The sequence below is a fragment of the Sciurus vulgaris genome (assembly GCF_902686455.1).
Source record: "Sciurus vulgaris genome assembly, chromosome: 2".
Taxonomy (NCBI): Eukaryota; Metazoa; Chordata; class Mammalia; order Rodentia; family Sciuridae; genus Sciurus; species Sciurus vulgaris.
In genome coordinates this window covers 135,164,789-135,180,125 of record NC_136462.1, presented here as the reverse complement: position 1 = coordinate 135,180,125, position 15,337 = coordinate 135,164,789, and the positions used below count along the sequence as shown (strand labels likewise).

Sequence of the window (15,337 nt, the reverse complement as noted above, 5' to 3'; positions counted from 1 at the left end):
TACAAATGAAAATTGGTAACTTGCACAATTTTTCTTTTCTTTTTTTGCATCAGCACAGTGTGTGTTTTTAAAGTTTTAATCATGGGTCAAACAGAAAACAAACTTTGGAAGGCAGAAATAAAAGCCAATTTAGTTATTAAACCTTGACTTGTTTTAATCTTCATTACAGAAAAATGCTCTCAGAATTTCTTGCTTGAATCTTGAAGCTATTAGTTTATCATTCAGCCTGTGTCGGGATCAACCTAATCAACAATTACTTATTGATTATCCAATAAAATATGTCCGGCAAGAGAATCAAGATAAAACAAAAAGGCCTTTTTTCTGCACACAAGTACCCCATAAAAAAAAAAAAAAAGTACCCCATAGAGAATTAAACAGATTATCACATACTATTTTTCTTCACTAAGTACTTCATTTCAGAACATGAATATAGTTAAAAATTATTTCAAGTCCCTTAATATAATATTTTATCTCCTCACATAACCTAAATATATACCTTGCCTGTGAATTTCACATTTTCCCATTAGTGAGAAATATATGAATCTTTGTTCCACTTTCATACTATGCACATGCAAAAAAGTGTGTGTGTGTGTGTGTGTGTGTGTGTGTGTGTGTGTGTTTGTATACACACCAGTTGGGGTCTTTAAACATAATTTATTTATTTATTTTAATTAGATTTTAGTTTAGTTCATGTTGCCAGCATTTAAAAATCTCAGTACAAGGACAAATCTTAAGGTAACATATATAGTTAGGCTGTAAAATGATAGGATTGATGGTCTCAGAGGGCTTAGGAAAATAAGTCCCTCTTACTTTAGAATGCCTTCTTTCACAGTGCCAATTGTCTGGCCTGTCTAGGGCTTACACAAAGATTTCTTCAATTATCTGGGTCCACCCAGTAAATAGAACCACAGATCTGAGCTGCATAAGACCAACATGGTGAATGCACTGAGTATGGAAGTGTTTCCAGGAGAAGGAAGAATATAATTACATTAGACTACAGAGGGAGTTTCCCTGTATTTTTCTCTCTTGTCCTTTGGCTACAATCTGCAGTTTCTCAGGATTCAAAGTTAGGGACAGATTGAAAAAAAAAAAAATTCTTGATGCCAACTGACCTACTCAATGAACTTGACTCCAAGTTTTTTGTCAGTAAATAAATCAAATCCATCTTTATAAAGGTGAATATCTCTAGGTCAGTCGTTGTATTTCATCCTTCAGTTCACACTGGGGAGGCCCTGGGAAGCTCAAAGTTGTTGTGTGGATGGGATGGCCTGGGGCCCACGGTAAAAGAATGGCTGCCATGCTACCCTCTGTCCTGAGAGGACCGAGCATCCTGGGAGTGGCCAGGCACCCTCCTCCTGGGTAGATCAGCTCCTGGTAATGCTTCTGCCATGCCTTTGGGGGCTCAGGGAAACTCACATTACAATGCATGCACGTGTGTGTGTGTGTGTGTGTGTGTGTGTGTGTGTGTGTGTGTGTGTTAAAGCATATATCTCTTGGTTTTCACTTGATACTTTGCAATGATTAGCACAACACACTTCCTTCACTTTTTTTTTTTTTTTTTATATTACTGGGAATTGAACCCAGGGGTGCTCTATCACTGAGCTACATTGCCCAGACCTTTTCACTTTTCATTTTGAGAAAAGTCTCACTAAGTTGCTGAGGGTGACCTCAAACAGGTCAGCCTCCTGCCTCAGCCTTCCAAGTCTCTGGGATTATAGGCAGACACCATTGCACTTGGCCACAAACTGACTTTTAAAAAGAAATGTTGGGGAAAAAAAGAAAGGAATGTCTGATGCCCTTGCTTTTCCCCTGATTTTCACCATGCTTTGGGAGACTTTTAACATAAAATATTCACTACCCTGCAACAGAGGCAGTTTCAAAGTTGGACCAGCTGCACAAAGAAGATCTCAATAACCATAAAGAGATTTCCAAAAAAAAAAAAAAAAATCCCAGTGAGACACAATAATTCAGCACCAGAGGACAATTAAGCTCCATGGGGCAGGACTTGTCTATGCTGTTCACTGCAGATATTCCTATGCCTAGAAAAGAGTCTAGCACACCAAAAGCATCAACAAAAAAAGGCAAAATGGAGAATACTATTTATTGAGAGTCTACCATTGTTCAGGCCGTGTGGAAGGTACTTGGTATCTCTTATCCTTTTATTCCTTATGACAAAGCCCTATGTAGTGGATACTATCACAATCTATATATAAATAAACAAAAAGCAGCAATTTGTATTTTAAAAATCTGTCTTTCTGGTCTGTGTTCTCTGTCCAGCTTGCCATCCATTCACCCCAACAGTAGAAGTAAACTATTGATTGACTTTTGATCTTTTGCTATAAGACACTAGTTAGAATGTTTGAATATTATTGTGGGTTCAGAAACTCTTCCATGTGTTGAAGACTGTGGAGGACTGATGGAATAGTATGGGAAGAATTAGAGCGGCTCAAATCCTCTCTCAATATGCACAGAGGCAACAAAGTTTGGGCTTTTTCACTTTCCAGCTATACCACTGTAAATCTCACTAAATCTAAATTTCCTCATCTGAAGACTATTATGAGTCTCATCTCTTTGAATTAAATGTAAAAATACACACAAAGCAAGGATTATACATTAAATGTAGACTATAATTAATAAGTTATAAATACTAAATAGGTTATAAATAATAAATGTCAAGTATAACTAAGTCAGAATTACCTGCAAACTCAGTAAACTAATTTGGTCAATACTTTAGGAAAAGGCATCAATATTTTTAATGAGAGGACCACACAATTATTATCCATATGAACAAATACCTATTATCTCTTTAAGGAATTTGCCTCTTTGGCCAGCAATTCTAATGATGAAATTTTAAGTGGAAATCCTCCTTAAGTAAATAAAAAGCTCATAGGTGGACAGGATTGAAGAGGTAAGGTATAAAGTCTGTACCCTGTACCTTCATGCATGGTAGAGATAGCACTTGAACATAATCAATTGATGAATAAATTAATATTCATCATCTGGGGAATCCCAGAGGTTTCTTTCCCTAGCTCTATATAAAGATTTTTTAGAAAACAAAAATGCTTAAAAAAATATTTACTAAACATTTGCTGGGATTAGAAAAAAATAAACTTCTCTTTTGTTTTTCTGCATGAAGCTGGTGGTTTTAGAAAAAAATCAGCTAATTTCTTCTGGGCAAGACTTTGAGCATTATAGTCCTCAAGACAGAACCACCTTGAAGACGTCTGTCACCATGAGGTGAGCGAATCCTGCCTTGCTCTAAAATTAAGGCACTATGAAATGATCTAAAATGGCCTTTGCCATGCCGCCTGGCCAACATTGGTGGTCACCCTTTTCATTTCACTTTGAGTCAGACTTTACTTTCCTAATAAACTGAGTTATGCCGAGCACTCAGCCTCCTGTGCATTCACTGCCCAAACCATTCTCCCCATCCCTTCAGTGAATCAGTGTAAACTTGCCAAAGAGTGAGTAACACAGGTCTGAAGTAGAAATATGGACTCGACATTTCCTCTCGATTTCTAAGCACTGCTGAAGTGAATTTCTTCAAGCAGCAGCTACAAGTCTCTTTCTGTATCTCTCACAAAACATCATGGCAAAAATTTTGTGCTCTCTGTACACTCCCACACCTCTCTCTCTCTCTCTCTCTCTCTCTCTCTCTCTCTCTCTCTCTCTCTCTCTCTCTCTCTCTCCCGCACACACACACACACACACACACACACACACACACACACAAAGTTAAGGCCGCCTTGTCTGAAAGTTCTCAAATACTAACACCACCAATGAGATGGAGATGGCGCCTACCTTTTGGAAATGTCAATCCACAGAAGATGCCCCTTGCTTGTGAAGAGCAGTTAGAGAGACGTTTCCAGCATTGCAGCCAGCTTTGTTCTCATCAGAAAGCAACACACCTCATCTATGTGTAAGCTCTGAAATTCTTTCAGAGACCCACCCTTGAAAGTTGCAAGTCAAGATTTCTGACTGAGGATAATTGAGTGACGTGAGGCAAAGCTACTGGATGCACTTTCAGGTTCTTCCTGATGGGATGTTACTTCCTGTTTCACCACTTGGAGAGGGGAAAACTGGAGTTCAGTCAGACACTGAATTACAAACGCATCATTTGCCTCGCGGTTGTTGCCTTTCGGTGCACACAGTCATTAGTCAACCACTCAACAGGATGGTTTCGCTGTTTGTTAAAAGAAAGGGGCTTATGCTGCTGCAGAGAGAAACCTGAAACACTGTGGGCAACCCTACACTCTGTTTAGTTCTGGTTTGACAACTACTATACTCTCTGGAAGCCTCAGAATACCAGCAGAACTTTTTGCCAACTGAATCACCACCACCACACACCACAAAACTCATTCACTATGGAGCTTTAGTCCACAGAAATGGGATTTCTCCACTTTATTCCTAGTAATGGAAAAGAATTGCTTTTTTGAACTCTATAGCATCCAAAAACTAAAATTGTCTGGCAATCTATTTTTTTAGAACCGTCAGAAGTAATTTGCTTTTGTTTCAGTCCCAAAGACCAATCATCACCGACAAAGACAAGCACATTAGTATCAAGAAATAGACATTGTCTCTGTGTGCTTGAAGCACTTCAATTTCAAAGGCAAGTGTGTGTGTTTTATAGTGTTTATTTGAGGTGTTGTACCTCTTAGGGCCATTTTCACTTTCTCTTGCTGAAGATGAAACAACTCTGAGCTTGGATTATTTAAAAGTGCTTTGACAAGTGAGAAAGCCTCAACAAGTTGATTCACGTATCACTTGTAAACCAAACATTGTGTTCTAGGAGGTTTAGGCAGCTCCGCCTACTCAGCCTGATTCAAAGATCTCATTAGCCACCTTCCACTGCTAAAGACATTTTTCTCTTTCTATCAGGTCATAGATGACAGCAGATTTAAAAAGGACTGGAGACAGAGAAAGGGAAACACTAACATCGATTCCACTGAAACTCCGAAGTTTCTCAAATTTTCCTAATGAATTTAGATCAAAGAGGACTGGTAAAAGCCCCTTCAACACTTGCTCACTCAACTCTTCCCAGTGTGTCTTTTTCCTCACAGACTCTTGTCTATTAAGAAGTTCATGGATTTAAAAAAACATTAGGTAGAAGGGTGGAACTCTCAGTGATTAGTTTCTAAAGCTGGTAGGCTGTCAGTTGGGTCTTGATTATTCCTTGCTAGGGATTGGAAAATCTCCTTGGCTTCCTGACATGGTCTTCCAAGTTCTGATCCACCTTCTTTCAACTGACCCTAGCTTATCTTCCTATTTACAACTTTTTCTTTTTTTTTCTTTCTCCTTCCTTTTTCCCTTGCTGGCAAGCCTCTGCCAGTCACCTTCCTTCCTCCTGTAAGATCAAAACCAAACTCCTGAACATGACACTGCCTGGTTACAACCTAAGGCCTCAGGTCTCCTTTTGCCCCTTCTGGCTGTTTCAGGCAAAAGGAGCTGGCAGTTTTCAAGCCCTTGCCACGTGCTGCTCTTTCTTCTTCTCTGATTCCTCTAGTTAGCTGTTTGGTGCTTATTAAACAACACCCCAAATTGTGAGCATCCCACATTCACTCACTTTCACTTCAAGGACATCTGGGGAAGAGAATATTCCTGAACCCTATTCAAATTCCTTTCCTCAGAATTAAACAAGCTAAAAGATTACTCTGGAACCATCTTTAAACAAACATTTTTAATCAATTGTATAATGAAATACCTGTTATCTACCAATGAAATATAATGTTCAAATAAAATAGGAACTCTTTATTTACATATAGTTTCAATATCTCCTTTACAATCAAAAGATCTCATTAGTATCTACTATCTTTTTTTGTTTTTGTTTTTGGAGGGGGAAATATAACCCACTACATGCTAAGCACGTGCTCTACCGCCAAGTCACACCCCCAGCCCTATCTCCCATATTTCTTGGGTCACTGTCAAGGTGTATTTCCTCCTTCTTCAGGAAAAATTGTGAATAGGAGCCTGTTGCATACTCTACACTAGAGGAAGGGAAGTAAGGAATTCTGCAGGCTGGCTGGCTAAGACCTCAGTGAGAGCTATGGATTATGTGTCAGTCTTCTGTGTCTCCTACAGCTTCTCTGATGAAGATAACCCCAGGGCACAGGGGGGAAAATGAACACGAATATGATTTTTTCAGAATTCTTTTTCTCTTTTTATTTGTGCCCTACCATACATTTATCTGTTCATTGCTGATAGAAGAGAGAGCTCCTGGAAGTATTATGGAAAGAGCAAGACACATGCAGAGGTGTCATTTCTTCCCAGGAATACTTAACTATATTATGTTATGAGAGAACTTCAGGAGTAAGTGGAAACATTAAAACTGTGTTATATTTTGAATCCTCAATAGGTATTTAGTCATTAAGTCAAATCATTAGAATGTTAACCATTCACTGCACTTAAAAGTAAAAGATCACACCTCTGACGAATGAAATGTAGAGAGTTAAGCATAACATTATTGGAGTGATTTTGTGGGGAGCAGAAGAGAACACATTACAAAATGGCTATTTTTGTACACAGAGCAAGCTGGATATTAAACGTATTGAAGTGAGTTATGTGTGAAGTACCTCCTACATAGTACATTTTTCTTAGTACCATAAGGGAGAGAAATAAGAGTGAAATAGGGGAGGTGCCTTAAGTGGATGGGAGGCAAACCCACTCAGGATTCTGGAGGGCCACTTAGGGACTCAGAAGAGGAAAAAAACAGACTAAGCAGGATGTAGGGAAATGGACTTCAGGCCACTGCAGGCAGAGAACTAGATATCATGCCAAACATTCTGCTAGCCAAGAGCAAAGGTACACAGCTGCATAGAGTGCAGACATGGAAGGAAGGAAAGTAGGGCAGTTTCTGATCATCTATACTGTGTGTTATACTTTGAACCAATCCTTAATTGAACTTCATAGAAAAAAAAATGTAAGTTAGAATGGACCTGTGTTTTCCTCAAAGGAAGGAATCCCTTCCAAGCAACTTACTGAATAGTTTTGATCAACTTGTTCTTACCGAACTAGGCAAAATTTCGGAGTGTTTACTGTCAATAAACTCTGTTTTATTCTAATGCTCAGTCTTACCATTTTCACAGACTTTTCAAATGCTAAGGTTTGCTCAGAGGCAGAAATTTCATGTCAAAAATGCTACCAAACTGTGTATATTTGAATAGGTGTGTGGGGAAACTCCTAAGTGACATAATGAAACAAATGCTTTCACAAATATGACACCACCATGCTGAGAATTCCTAAGGAACATGCACTAGACATCTTTAAATCCCTGATTCAAGCCAGGCATGACGGTGCCTGTAATCCTAGCTATTTGGGAGGCTGAGGCAGGAGGATCACAAGTTTGAGGTCAGCCTAGGCTACCCATAGCAAGACTCCTGTCTCAAAAATAAATAAATAATAGGAAAAATATCCCTTAATCAACAGTTACACTGAAACAGTCCCCTTTCCCATGATGACTCACCCAAATTCCTGACGTATTACAGGATTACAGGACCTGAGTTTTATCTACCCTCCTTCCATTCCACCAGGTCCCACACTTACCCTGGCCTATAATTAAAAGGCTGAAAGGTTCCCCTGGCAGTTAATTTGAGAAGCCACTTAGAGAGAAAGTAAGAAAACTAGAGAAAATCACCTGTAGTTAAACAAGTCTTGAGAATAGACATTCAGACTCCCTTGGGTACCCACCCTCCCCACAAAGAGCCTCTCTCTTGCTTTATCCCCCCTCCTTTCATCTATTCCCTTCTAGCTTACATGATCTCTTATTTATTTGTTTGTTTATTGTCTGTCTCTGCCCTTATACAGTCCAGGAGGGCTGGGATTTCTGTCTTCCCTGCCCTGCTGAATCCTCTGGGACTAGTTAGAACCATTCCTGGCACAGATTCAGCCCTCAATGCTAATAAACTTATTTATCTATATATTTACAGTTGTGTCTCTTCCTCTCTACCACAACAGGTTGTTACTTTTTCAAAGGTGTCTATTGGATTCTTTCAATATCTGAAGAGAGTATTGCATGTCATGAAGGTGGCTAGTTCTACTTTGAGTTTGTTGGGAGGTATGGAAATTTTTCCCTGGAAGACTTAAGTTTGTCATATACAAAGGACTTCAATGTGGCACATATTATAGGAAGGCCATGGTGCTGGAAGCAAGTTAACCATATTATCATGTGAGCAGGTACTCAACCCAACTGTCTCTTAATGGCCTGTCAGTTCACCACCCTCACTGAGTGAGGACTGGCCAGATGGTCATGGTCACTTATGCATACAATCCCTGGTCACAGGTGTGCCTACCAGTGACAGGGAAGAAGACAGCTCAACTTTCTTCCTCAAGAAAGTTTTGGTTTCTAAACTCAGTCCCACTTGGTGCTCACTATATGATCTTATTTGCTGCATTTCTCCAAATAAGTCACTTAACCTCTCAGTCCCTCGGTTTCTCAACTACAAAATGAGGAAAACAAGAGCAACATTTATAGACTTGTAAAACATTGTGACAGCATATACAAAAGCCCCTTGTACCTGGTATACAGTAAGCATAGAGAGCACTGTATGTGAAGTTAACTACAATGATGTTATGATGAGGATGAATATTTATTGTGTTTACAAAATATACCAGGCATATCATTTCTTTTGAAGGTGCTAAGAATCTTAGGAATAAAAATATATCCTGACTACCAAAACAGACACAAGCACACACATGCATAGATGAGCTGAAGCTTTCACAGATCCTTACACAGAGGTGCAGAAGGAAACATACATGTGTATATATGCTGTTGGTACATTTTTATGCTCAAACATAATTAAGGAGATGAACTCTCATTTACCTCTTCATGTCCCACCTGCATGAAAACAGAAGCTGTGGATTTTAAATGAGGATTTAAGACTATATAATATGAAACTAGGAAAAAGAAGTAGGCAGAAAAAGTTTTCATCACCCCAAATAACTAATCCCATGATTGTCTCAGATCATAAGTAGAACTTGGTAGGGTCAACATCTGTGATCCCTTTATCTAATATTGTGTAGGGCATCTCAGTAAAGGGACTCATGGGAGTTTCATCAGCACTAGACACGTAGGAAGAAATAGGAGATAAAGAAGAAATTAGTGTTCAAATAAATATTTGGACTGTCCATGCTATGCCATGTGTGAGCAAGACAAGGAAGCAAAACACATCTTATTCATTCATTCAACATATATAGTACAAGATGCTTGAAATACAAAGATAAATACAATGTCCCCGACCTCCTGGATTATGATCTAACTTCTCCCTCTTCCTCCTGTTACACTTCCTATCTCATACCCTACTATGCCACCTATTAAAAAACAGCTGGGAGAAATGCTGGAGAAACTGGAGATGCCCAAGAATGAATCACTCTTCAGCTCAGGCATTCCTGATGGGATTTAAAAAAAAATAGGTGGAAGCACCCTTTGAAAACACAAGTTAGGCTAAATGTTGTGGTGTCAGCCAGCTTAAGACCCATCCTCAAGAACAAGACATCTGTACCTTCTGCCTCCTTAACAAAAGATTGGTTACTTTAGCACTAGAGAAATTCGACAGCTCAAGGTCAGGGTGCAAAGCTATGGCTGTTCAGCCAGCTCAATTGCTCTGATCATATCCCCATTTTCTCAAAGGGAATGTCTAAACACTTCCTCTTATCACTTTGCTTTTGTGCATTGAAGCAGTGATGGTGAACTGAACATTATGGGGTGACCAGGTAAACAGTGGTATTGAGATAGTTTCCAATCCTGGAAGATTGTTTCCTTTGCTTTTCAGCTCTGAGAAGGAGAGAGACAGAGAGAGAGACAGAGACACACAGAGAGAGCAAGTGCTACCCTCCTGCTTGCCCCTACCAAGCAATCTCAAATCATAGCCCCATAAATGACTTTCTTGCTGCAGAAGTTATGGCTTTTTTTTTTTTTTCTTCTATTGCAGGGTTGGGGATTGAACCCTGGACCTTGCACATGCTAGGCAGGTGCTCTCCCTAGGAACCATATTCCCATCCCAGAAGTTATGATTACTTTATGCAAGTTATATTAAATTTAAACCTCTTTGTTTATTTCCCCACCCCAGAAATGTGATCCCCACCATATTTTCCACCATACCCCAATACTAAGCTGCTCCTCCATTGAACCAGAAGCTCTTCTGGCTCTGACCTTGACTCATGCCTCATCTGTGATTCCTCCTTATCCAAGCCCCTGCCATTTCCTCTAGGACACTGCCTATCAAATCAACCTTTCTATTTCTTGAGTCTTTACACTTTTAATCCTAATCACACCAGTAACCTCATTTTATATGCAGCACCATTCTTCAATAGTACAGCACAAAAATACTTTTGTAATACCACTTGATCAGATGATGTATATGTGTGTATACACGTTCATATGCATACACATGCAGGAATGTGCCTTATCTCCAAGAGGCTCTAAACCCTATGAGGTCAGATCTTTTCCCATAAATATTACAGAGTTTATAGAAAACCCTTAATGTGTATCAGAGTATAACATACTCTTATCTGAGAACAGTATTATACTATTATTTTATCTGATGGTACCATTTCCCCCCTCTGTTTTAAGCTTTATATACTTTATTTGCTTTACTTTCTTCCATGACATTTTAATTCATTCAAATTATAGAGAACTTACAGTGAACAAGGCAGATGTGGTCCCTGCTTTCTACTTACTTAAGGAGTCCGCAGCTTTGGCTATGGCTGGGAAAAGCAAGCCCATTCCCTTGAATGGGGGCAGTCACCCACTATTCCTCTGCAGGAGACTACCAACAGATCAACTGAGTTACCCAGCCAATATGAGGGGTTCAATATTTTAGAAGGCATTAAAGGATAGGAATGAAACACCACATACCAAGTTGATTATAATCTGTTTCTTTCTGGCTTCTACTGAGATTAAATTAGGAAAGAGAATCTTTTTTGAAACTCTCTTGCATTATATTGATTTTGAATTAGGAATTCAGATGTCACCTAATCTGTTTCACTGTTGGGTGTTGTTGGAAAATGTTGTATATAACAGGATGATTTCTACTTTTCTGATGGATGCCTCATAACTTCCATGAAACAAACCTGTCAAAGACTATCTTCTCATCAAATCAACCCCATGAAAAATTAAGTATACTAAGTATTTATATCAATATTTTGTAATTATAATGCTCATTCATTTACACACGTATTGAACTCCCATCACAGTAGTTATGATATCAGTAAGTATTGTTAAAATAAAAAATGGTTTGCTTGTTCATGTTAAACTACCTTCAGGGCCAATGAGCAAAATGGGACACTGGCCATTTACAATTAAATGTCTGCACTAAACAGAGGATAAATAGCACACAGGGAAATTATCTCCTAGAAATATAGTCCAAACTTTTAGCTATTTAAATCCTTAAAATCAAAATTAACTACCCAGCCAATCAATAAGTAAAAATACAAAATACAAAATAATTACTATAATAATCATTACATTGACAAACTTTAGTTTAAATATTTTAAAAAATTTATCAAAGCTGAAATGAAATTATCGTCAATAATAGATAAGAAGAATTCACTGTTATTCAGGTTCTAAATTTTCTGAGAAAATAATATCATAACTGGATCGGATCAGAAAATTCTTGAACTGTTAAACTTTTTTTAACTGGTTTTTGGCAGGGACAATGTAAAGCAAAGTTCTTAGTATGGTCACACATGGCAATAGTAGAGGTGATGTTAAGTCACACATATTTTTATAGTAACAATGATGGCTTATGGCTTCCATAATCAGTAACCACCAGAGCGACTGATCTCACATATTGGAGCAATTCTGTCATTCCATTTCTTACATGTCAGGAATAATCTATACTTACTATGATGGATCAGACACCAAAACACATACCATGTTATGTAAAGTCAATGTAAAACATGGAGTTAGTTAGGGCAAAATATCATTTGACTCTTCTACAGTTCCAATCATATAAATAGTTAGTATTCAAGGTTATAACTCCTGAAAAGACAGTATGTACATAATATATTTATCCTGGTCCAAATAACTTAATTTTTTAGTGTAAACCAGAGTAAATAAATTTTACATCATGACCTAATACAAATGTACTTACAAAATATATATTTTGATATAATGTATCAAAAAACAAAGTTTCACAAAATGGTTCTTATCTATACTATTTGTAACGTACCCTATTGTCTAATCTAGTTTAATCTTGACTCCTTAATTTAAGAAATTTTGGTTTAGACCCACTAAATTGATTTCGTAACCCATTAGTAGATGATGACACATGATTTACACTATGTCGTCAGTTGCTTTACAACTCCACATAGTACATGTCCTTCTAGTTGATTTAAGGACATTTTCTCTTTGCAGGGGTATGCAGGGTCTGGAGATTGAACCAGGGCCTACCACTGAGCTATATTCCCAGCTCCAAAATGTTTTCTTATGAGAAGAAAAAACTCTGGGTAAGCAGCAAGTATCAAAGAGTGATTCAGTCTCCAAACTATGACTACAAGCAAGACAGTGGGAGGTTTGTTCATCTTTGAGACCCCAACACCTAGAACTGCAGTAGGTCTTAGGCACACATTGGGCCCTTGATAACTTTGTTGAATTTTAGGACAAACAAAGGGTATGTTTTTAATGTTTGTTTAGAGTCAAGGTATAAAGATATCAATTTTCAATTGACCTACTTAAAGAGGCTTTGTGGCCAGAGGTAACAAAGATGATGGTGATGCACTGAGTCCAGTTCAGGCCACCAGCCCACTTGCAGACAGTCTCCAGGGCTCCCTGCTGAATTCCCTACATCGGAGCTCAGCAGAACGTCTGGACTAGATCTCTCCTTAACTAGATGGGGTTAATAACGTGCAGAAAAAATGGAGGTAACCCAGCAACCCTTCTTACAACTCCGCATCACAAAAACCTGGGAAGGCAAAGCAAAAATGAAAAACCACTGGTCACCGAAGTCCTGGGATGTGCCTAACTGACTTTGTAAGACTGAATATGCGGGGGCTGCAGTTAGAGGGGTGCCGACACAGACCCTGAGGACACGGCCTGCTGGGCCTGCTCCTGCTCAGAGGGGCCCGGGACCAGGCTCAGCCTGTGCGGGGACAGGGACTCAGTCTTGGCCTGGGCGGGGACAGGGACTCTCAGCCTTGGCCTGTGATGTGTGGTCTGAACCTCAGTGGGCCGGGCCTGTGCCCTCTGCCCGACAGCCTCATCCTCTGGCTTACCTTTCTCCTCCTGTCCTCAGGCCAAGGAGCGTCCTCGAAGCCCGCAAGGCGGTCGCGCCCCGGTGCATCCTGGGAGAGGCCCCCAGGCCAGGCGCTGGACACGTGGGTGCAGGGAGACCCCGGCAGGTCACTGAGCAGCTCTGCTCTGTGGTAGCAGCTGCCTTTATGGCTGCTCTTTCCTGCTGAGTACCTTACCTGGACCACACTCACCTTGATGGGCCAGTTGACTTGGTGACATGGACTCAAAGGGGCTAAGTCACCAGCTTGGGCTATTCAGCTAGTTAGGTGGCACAGGTGGCTTTGAACCTGGATCTTTTACGATTGGGAACTCAGCGCCATTACAGAATCTCTTTAGAGGGCAAATAACGTTGTAACTTGTCTACAGACTGTTGACAGCTTTCTGAGGTGAGGAAAGGAAGGGGAAGTTTTTCTAGCATAATACCTTAAGGGTCCATGCACTCTAAGCTGGCAAGCCCTGGTCTGCAGAGATTTCACATTACAAGGCTGAATTAACACAGCCAGACTGATAAATAGAAGACGGACAAAATGGAAGCCACTTTGAGAATGGAGTAGAGAGGCGCTTATTTCTCTGAATATTTGATTAAAATAAAAATCTATGAAGACTGTCACAGTGGCACACACTTGTAATTCCAGCTACTTGGGAGACTGAGTTAGAAAAATCACAAGTTTGAAGTCAGCTCAGGCAACTTAAGAGACCCTGTCTCATAATAAAATAATATTTTTAAAAAAGGACTGGGGCGGGGGTATAGTGTAGCTCAGTGGTAGAGCACTTACCTAGCATGTGCCATGCCCTGGGTTTGATCCCCAGTACCACAAAAAATAAATTTCTAAAAAAGCCCCAAACACAGATTATATTGACTCTTAGGCTGTAATTTGCTAACCCCTGATATAGAGAACAACAGGATGGGTATCAGGGAGTCACGGAGGGGTGTTCTGATTCAGCTTCCACCCTTCCTTGAATCTAATCAGGTAGTAGGAAAATTAAAGAGCTCATATTTGGTTTTCATTTCTACTAACATGGAATCATCTTTAGAATAAAATTCATATAATGCATTCAATATCAATGTGTATTTGCCAAATGCCTCATTTCAGTATTTAGTTTGTATCTATGTACAGCAAATATGTTAACTTATGACAAGAAAAATAATTTAAGAGGCTAACCGTATGTATGCTATGCTTCAGTGAAAAGCTTTCTGATTGTGTTTATAATAAAAATTCCATTTGTTATCCGATGCTTCTAAATGATCAAACTAAAGAAATCATACTAAAACATTCAGATTAAAAGTGACATAATATCCAGGTGGAACCTGAAAGCCTGACCTTATCCCAATGTTCTTGTCTCTACCTACTACAGTATTTTTTTAAATTATTATTATTATTATTATTATTATTTTAAGCAGGTGGTTTACAGCTCAAGCAGCAGAGCCAGGGTAGACAATATCAACTGCATAAGGGTTCCAGCATCATTTGTTTTACATATCACTGTCCCAAATGGCGTGCTGTGTGTTTGTGAATCCAGTCTCCCACAGTAGGTATGTCACCACTGACCTACAACAACTGAAATGACACATTGTCTCTGGAGGTGGCTCTTTGCCCTCTTTCATAGCAGACTACTAAAGAACAAAATAAGCAATACTGTTTACTTTTCACAATGCTGTTAAAAAAAAAAAAAAAAAGCCTCTGATGGAATCCTGGTGGTTGCTCTCTCCTTGCCAATCCAGGAAGTGGAGAGTACTTATTTCACATCTGTTTCTAAATCCCTACCTGGAGGTATGCTGACATGCTCTTTTGCCAATACAGACTTTGCAGAGACTCCAGCTATCTGTGTTTACTCTCAAATATTCTTCTGACTCCAGTATTCATTTGTAATAAAATTCACCTGTACAGGGGAGAAGTTATTGCTAATTAATTTTATTTTCCAGTTCACTGATCAGCTTCCCATCCGGGTGATCATCAAATCATTTATTGTTCATATTAAAAGTGAAACACAATTAAGAGGGCCTATGCCAGGGGCTGGGGTTGTAGCAAAGTAATAGAGCAGTTCCCTAGCATGCATGAGGTTCAATTCCTAGTACCTGTTCTTTCAAAGGGGCTATGTGCCATATCCAAG

General features: G+C 39.3%; 1 protein-coding gene across 7 annotated transcripts in view; it reads right to left on the bottom strand.

Moving 5' to 3' along the window:
• Nucleotides 1–15,337, bottom strand: part of LOC306650201 (ceramide synthase 3) — a 140,395-nt gene that overhangs the window by 94,500 nt on the left and 30,558 nt on the right. The window contains exon 1 of one of the 7 annotated variants that reach the window (XM_079122049.1): nt 3,802–3,972. The exons of the other annotated variants lie outside the window; for them this stretch is intronic. The gene's annotated coding sequence lies outside the window, so the exon portion shown is untranslated. Of the gene's footprint in view, nt 1–3,801; nt 3,973–15,337 lie in introns of those variants that run through there. 7 annotated transcript variants of the gene reach the window in all.